The sequence below is a fragment of the Pteropus medius genome, unplaced genomic scaffold, assembly GCF_902729225.1.
Source record: "Pteropus medius unplaced genomic scaffold, Ma_sr-lr_union100, whole genome shotgun sequence".
Taxonomy (NCBI): domain Eukaryota; kingdom Metazoa; phylum Chordata; class Mammalia; order Chiroptera; family Pteropodidae; genus Pteropus; species Pteropus medius.
The window spans coordinates 4,836,386-4,843,741 of record NW_024352785.1 but is presented as its reverse complement, the minus strand read 5'-3'; the positions used below and the strand labels follow the sequence as shown (position 1 = coordinate 4,843,741).

The following is a 7,356-nucleotide window of genomic DNA, read 5'->3' as shown; positions in this document are numbered from 1 at the left end:
CTATATGTATATCCCTAACTATCCTATTGGTTCTGTTTCTCTGGAGAACCCTAACTAATGCAGTTCCTAAATTTCAAAGGAAGTAAATTTTTAGAGGAAAGTCCTATATAAATTTTTGTATGTTTAGAAAATTTTTTTCCTTGCTTCTCCTCCATCCTTCCAGACATCATATTGAATGTTAAGGACACAAAAAAGAAAAGTCATGGAAACCCTGAAGTTTCAATATAATGAGATAATAGCAGAGTATATATAAGGGAGGCAGAAATAAGCTCAGGAAGGTAGGTACTACCCAATACAGAAGAAGCTGGGGAAGCCAGAAAGAAAATTCACGTTGAAGCTGAGTCTTGAGATATTAATAGAAAGTGTCAGAAGGAGGGAATCTTCTAGACAGGTATAATATTTGGTTCAAAAATATGTCAGTCACCTCTAATAGTCATTAATTTATCCAAAAATTATTTATTGAGTATATCTTTTGTGCCAGAAATGGTTTCTGTCCTTAATTTTGACTCATATTTTTATATTCTCCTTCACAGGCTGGGGAAAGTCCATCATATTTATCCTGCTAGATGGCTACCTTGCATAGTTCTGATCCCTTCAGGTTCTGTAGCAGATGCTGGGGCTAAAATGGTGAGCAAAAACAAACAAATAAAAAGATGTTTAGGATTAGCTTTAGCAGCCAATACAGAAATCCTAAAGTAACAATGACTTAAGCATGATAAAATTTTATTTTTCTCTCATTTATACATCCAGATTTGTGATCTAGAGTTGGAATGATAGCATTAGGCTTCGTTTACCTTGCCCCTCAGTCAACCTCATCATGGTGTGGCCCCAATTCTCTTGTCTACATTAAGCCAATAACAAGAAAAAAGGAGGAGGAAATGAGCGTTTATCTTCTCTGTACAGACACTTTGGGATGTCACATACATCACTTTCACCAAGATCCCATATTCCAGAATTTAATTGTACAACTATATCTAGTCTTCTTTAGTAGCAGCTATATGCCCAGCTAAAAATTAAAGGAAAGACAAATATTGAGAGGCAAAAGATTGTATTGCAGGAATAAGAAAAACAGGATGAATATTACTCTGAAGACTACATCTTTAAGTTGAAAAATGGAGTTCAGAAGCAGAAGTTAGTGGTTATTTTAAGGTCTTTTAAAATCTTTACTAGTCTATAGCCTTGCCACCCTGAACATGCCTGATCTCATCTGATCTCAGAAGCTAAACGGGGTCAGGCCTGGTTAGTACTTGGATGGGAGACCACCTAGGAATACCAGGTGCTGCAGGCATTAAAAAAATTTAAAAACTTAAAATAAAATCTTTACAAAAAATAAATAAAAATAAAATAAAATTTTTACTACATAATTACATTGTCTTGATGATAGCCATTTAGAGCTAATTTTTTAGAAGAAAGTATCCAAAAATTAGAAAAATTTTTAAAAATATTTTTCTGCATAAGTTAATTAACCAATAGTTTAGGCAATTTTTTAAGATGAATTCATGTCTAATAGGTCTATCTTCATTCTTTTCTGCTTCACACTCTTCATATGATACATGTAGAGGAAAACACAAGCATTGAAAACACAAAATAGAAGTTGATAACAAAGTTTTTCACTAATAGCAAAAGTCTGAAACATTTTTTGTTGTTGTATTAAATCATATCTATGTGGTGGCCATGAAGGAGCATTAGTCAGAGTTACCCCTCAAAGAACTTGCTTTGAGGAGCTTTACTGACTGACCCATCTTTGGATCCTTGCAAGGTTCATATCGAGATCACACATCCTCTGGCTGTTCCCATTCAATGAGGAACACAGTGGGGGTGCCAGAGAAGTAAACTGTGGATTTCCTCAAGAGGCTTTGCAGCTTAGGCTCTCAGTCTTCACATACCAACAGCACATGAAGAAACCCAGGCACCCTCCCTGGGAATAAGAGACTACTTGGAGAGAGTGGTTCAGTCAATAGCTAACACTAACCACCAGACCTAGGAGGATATCTAGCTCCAGTTAAATTGCCTGATGACTTGCAACCACATGAATAATTCCAGACAAGACCTGCAGAAGAAGGACCTGTATGAGTCCAACCCACATTGCTGACTCACAGAATCATGAGTAAATCAAGTGGTTGTTGTAATAAGCTACTAAATTTTGAAGCAGTATATTAGCAGTAACAGATAATTGATACACATCTAAAATATAAAATACAAGGTGGTGAAAGATATAGATATAGATATATAGATCTGGTAAATACTAACAAGATGAAAGTTCAGCTCTCTGTATTAATATCAAAGTAGATTTTAAGGCAAAAGCCATTATTAGAGTTAAAGAGAAGGGTTTATATAATTCTAAATTGCATATAACCAATAAAATGTTCTCAAGATATACAAAGCAGAAAAAAAGAAAAAAAAATGAAACTACAAAAAGAAGTAGATAAAGTCACAATCAGTACAACTGTATTATTGATTAAAATAGGTCAAGCAGACAAAAAATAAGTACAAAGGAGATTTGAATAACAGTTCCAAAGCTGGATTTAATCAACACATAAATACCCTTATACTTGATGGTAGGAAGAATCCTAAGGTGGTCCCCAAGATTCCCACTTCCTGATGTGAAGACACCTTATACAATCCCTCCCTTGACTGTTTGTAGGGCCTGTGAATAAGACAGGACAGTCACTTTCATGATTACATTATGTTATATAGAACTGCATCTCACCATACGAGAGAGAGAGATTCTCCTGCTGGCTTTAGTGCCACATGTGAAGGACCACATGGCTAAGAACAGGGTGGGCTCTAGTTGCTGAGAGCGACCCCTGGCCAATAGCAAACAAGAAACCGAGGCCTTTTTTACCACTATAAGGAACTAAATACTACTAACGAACAACTTTAGTAAGCATGGAAGAAGACACTGAGCTGCAGATAAGAACACTGCTGGTAGATAGTTCGATTTTAATGATATAAGACCCTGAGCAGAGGGTCCATGCCCAGACCTCTGACTTGCAGAAACCGCGAGATAATAAAAAATGGATGTGGTTTTAAGTCTCTAAGTTTATGTTAATTTGTTATACAGAAATAAAAAATTAATATATACTCAATCACTAGAGAAGCATATTCTTCTCAACTACATATGGACTAATCATTAAAATTGATCACAAACAAGGTCTTGGGACAAGTTTTAACAAATTTTAAATAATCGATGTCATTTAAACTATGTTCTTTGATTCTGACACAATTAACACAACAATTTGCTCATGAGTTTCAGGGAATCCAAAAGTTTTCAGTGCCCTTGTGTAGCCTAAAATTGCTAAAAGGGCTGGCTATCCATGAGCAGAAGTATAAGGTCAGGAGAAAGAGGCCACCATGAGTGCAAATGTTTGAGCAAGGGACAAATGACTATGAGTGTGGGCTAACCAGCAGTGCCTATGCCAAATGGGTCACAGAAGGCCAAGGAATAGCTGCCCTACCTTAGACACCTGTCCAGGGCGAGCAGGGCCATCAATGACTCTGAGGACACTTCTCTCTTCACTATTCCAGAATCCAGAAAGCCCGCCCCCACCACACACACACACACACACACACACACACACACACACACACACGTAATACTATGTAGAAAGAAGCAAGTCAGAATGAAGAGAAACATAAAGCTGAACAATGAGGCCAAAAAGACAATTAAAATGGAAACAGATTGAGATACTATTGATGGACAAGTTTAAAATTTGCTTATTTTCCCTGCTATACAGCACAGGTGCTGGTGAGGTATTTTTTCCCACTCCTGAGTGGAGTCTGATTAAGAATTTTTTTAAACACATTGCTCATAATTTTCTCTAAAACTAATTTAAAAGAACAGTATTTAGATCAAATTATAATATAGCATTTCATGATTGGTGTCTGCTTGTTACACCTATCTGTATAACAGGGTCTCAAACTCAAGTGCTTAACAAGGACAAGGAAGGTAACATACATGAATAAAGCAGACTAAGTTGAAAAGAGTAGGATGTGGTGGAGTCTTTGATAACCTGAGGAGCGTATGCCCCAAATAAAAGCATCTCAAATTCCATGAACTAGTTCTGTCCAATGGGCTGCCGTTTTACATCTTCCATAACACACAATGCGCATGTATATTTGCCATCTCTATTACAGCTTGATCAAATTGTATCATAGTTAAATATTTTTATATCTGTTTCCCTCACAGTGAGATCTCCAAAAGGCTGGAACACCATTCTATTCTCTTTATATCCCCAGGCTGGATCTCCTAACCCAATAAATGCTTGTGAGAGAAATGGTAAATGAATGAATAAATGACCAGGGGCCCATAGCAGCAACTCATCCAGATCAATGCATTAACTGAACCATGGCAAGAGTAATCAAATCACGGACGTTAGCATGAGGCATCTAACAAAGGTCTGCCTCTTTGTGATGTGACATGCTACCAGATGACAGCTCTCTGTTTAATGACAGTCTGTAACCTGAGATGTGGAAGCTTGATGTTTGGAAAAGGCACTAATTTCTTTCATTTTTAATTCGGTGACCACTGATTAGATTATTATTGCTAGAGACAGGCTGATTAAGAAGTCACTGATGAGTCATTTGTCCTCCTAGGAGGGCTGTCACAGGGGTACATTTACATAATGACAGCTTCCCAGCTGGAAGCCCTACTGTCTGCTAGTGTCACTTCTGAAGATAAATGCTGGTCTCTCACTGTTTGAGACTTGAGTAAATTTTCCAAACAGGCAGTCTTTTGGAAGAGATTTTTATTGGAAAACTTTAGAAATGGAAATGTACCCAAAAGGAATTGGCTCAGGCTTCTAAGTTTCTCTTTTCTTTTTCCTAGAAAGTAAGTTTCTTAAGGTAGGATGGTGGAGGAAGACAGAAGAAGGGGGGTGGTGTTCATCAGTTCCATCTTAGAAAGAACACTTGGGGGAATTGGTTAAAAGAACATCACCTTATGGGAGATAAAGAGATATAGGGAGTGTGTGTGTATGGGTGTGTGTGTGTATTTGTGTGTCTGGGATAGGAATTGGAGAGTGGAGGAGGAAGGTGGGAGATTCTCTCCTAAATATTGTATCTGAAAAGTAGAAAAACATCTTTTCACTTGATAAATTTTTCAAACTGGAGCAGTCCCAAACCTCTAGGCTGCCTTGTTACTTTTTCGCCCTTACTTTTCATTTTCAAAAGCCTTTCAAGGCTCATTGTGTTTCTCCATTTTTACATAAACAATTGATTACATTCATTAAATGAAACATTCATTGAAACAAGAAAGAGAGAAAGAGCGAGAGAGAAAATTCCGTCTCTGATTATTCCAGATTAGTGAAGCCTCGGTTGTTTTTTAAATGGAATGCCATTAATCAAGTCCTTAAGTTGAATCATAAAAAAAGACAAATGGAAAAACTGAACTTCAAATACAATCTTCAAAATAGTCAAAAAATATAGGAAAAACTAGCACTTTTTGGATTAAATGTTCCAAATTAAAGAAACATCTAATTATGTAAAAAAGAAAAAAGAGAGAGAGAGAGGGAGAGGAGAAAAAAGAAAACTGATTTTTACAGTGTTGCCAGCCAGGAGTCCTTCTGGATCACTTAATGATGTCCTACCCATATGTCTAAAATTTTCTGAAATAGGTAAAACACTTTTTTGTGCATTTTTAAACATTATTAATTTGGTTGGTAAATCTATTTTTTCCATAAATGGTGATGGTTATGCTCAGTATGGGGTCCCAAATTGTGGAAGTACATCAAGACTTTAAAAAAGGGTATATTCCAAAAACACAAGGAGTTCAACATCAGAAAATCTAATGCAATTCTCCATATGAACAGATTAACAAGGGGGACACTAATCATTTATTTTGCTCATCAATCTGTAATTTGGGCAGGATTTGGTAAAAATAGCCTATCTCCACTCCACACAGCTTTGATTTGGGATGGTTCCACTGGGGCTGGCAATTCAACTTCCAAGATAACTCACTTTTAAGCAAGCGGGTACTAGCTGTTGTCTAGATGGAATTTGCAGGAGAGGCTTAGTTCCTATCCACAGGGCTGCTTGAGCTTCTTGCTAGCATACAACTGGGTTCCAAGAGCAAGGGTTCCAAAAGACCTAAATAGAAGCTACGAAACTTCTTAAGACTTAGCCTTGGGAGTCTCACAATGTCATGTCTGCTGCATTCCACCAGTTAAGCAAGTCTCTTCAGCTAGCCTAGATTCAAGGGGAGAAAACTACCTAGTCCAATCTGGAAGTCCTAGCCTTTATAGGAGTTGTACGAGACTACTAGCTGTGTGTACCTGAAGATCATGAGGTCTGTGGGAAGGTACAAGGCCTCCTTCCTGAAGAGCAGAAGTCACTAATTCCATGAGAAGCTGGGTCTGGGTGCAGCTTCTCCACTACGCAGAGCAGGTAAGCTGCATCTCACCTCATTGCCAGATGGTCCACGGTGAGTGCCACAGTATTTTAGCCAGTCCCCTCATTGTACGCCAGGTCTATTTGTTTATTTGCAGCCGTTGTGCTGGACACTTCTGGGCCCTTTAATCTGGAAACTCACATTTTCAATATTTGAATAATTCATGTCTCTATTGTCTCTTCTTGGAATTCCCATTATTTGGACATTGGATTCTCTGGACTAGTCCTTCGATATATTTTTTTTTAATCTTTTTATCCTATTTTCCATCTCTTCATATATTTTTTTCTACTTACAGAGAGATTTTCCAATTTTATCTTCTAATATTTTATTGAGTTTTTTTCCACCATTAACATGTTTTTAATTTCTAAAACGTCTTTTTGTTCTTTACAAACTTTTTCTAATCTTCGTTTCATAGTTACAGCATTTTATCTCTCTGAAGATGTTAAAGATAGTTTTGGTTTTGGGTTTTGGTTATTTTTTTTTTTTAATTTTCTTCTACCTGTATAGTCTCTGTTTCCTCCAAGTTGATGTTTTCTATTTGTTTCATTCTCATTTTCTATGCTAGCTTTCTTCATATACCTGGAAATCCTCTGCTTCTGCCCTTGATAAAGAGTAGGGGACTAAAAAGCTCATTAGAAACTTTGGGAGTATAAAAACTATCAACGCTGAGCTTCTCTTTAAGTTTACCTGGATGGGCCATTTGTCGGGAAAGCTCTGATGGTGATATATTTAGATACTCTTCTTGGCCTGGTCATATTTCCAAGACACCAACTAGAGGATGAGAGTCTGGCTTACTGTGATTTGGGGGCTAAATGAAGGATGAAGGCTAGATGTCTCTACCTCAACATTCAGTTATATATCTGGTCACTTATGCCCCCATTCTTGGCATTGTATCCATGTTACCTCAGCTGTGAATGGAATTCCCTTCCATCATCCCCTGTACAGAGATTCTGTCTTACGCTCTCCAG

At 37.3% G+C, this 7,356-nt stretch overlaps 1 pseudogene; it reads left to right on the top strand.

Annotated features, from left to right (window-relative positions):
- Nucleotides 1-1,169: 1,169 nt before the first annotated feature.
- LOC120591068 (uncharacterized) lies at nt 1,170-1,288 on the top strand (annotated as a pseudogene).
- Nucleotides 1,289-7,356: the final 6,068 nt, after the last annotated feature.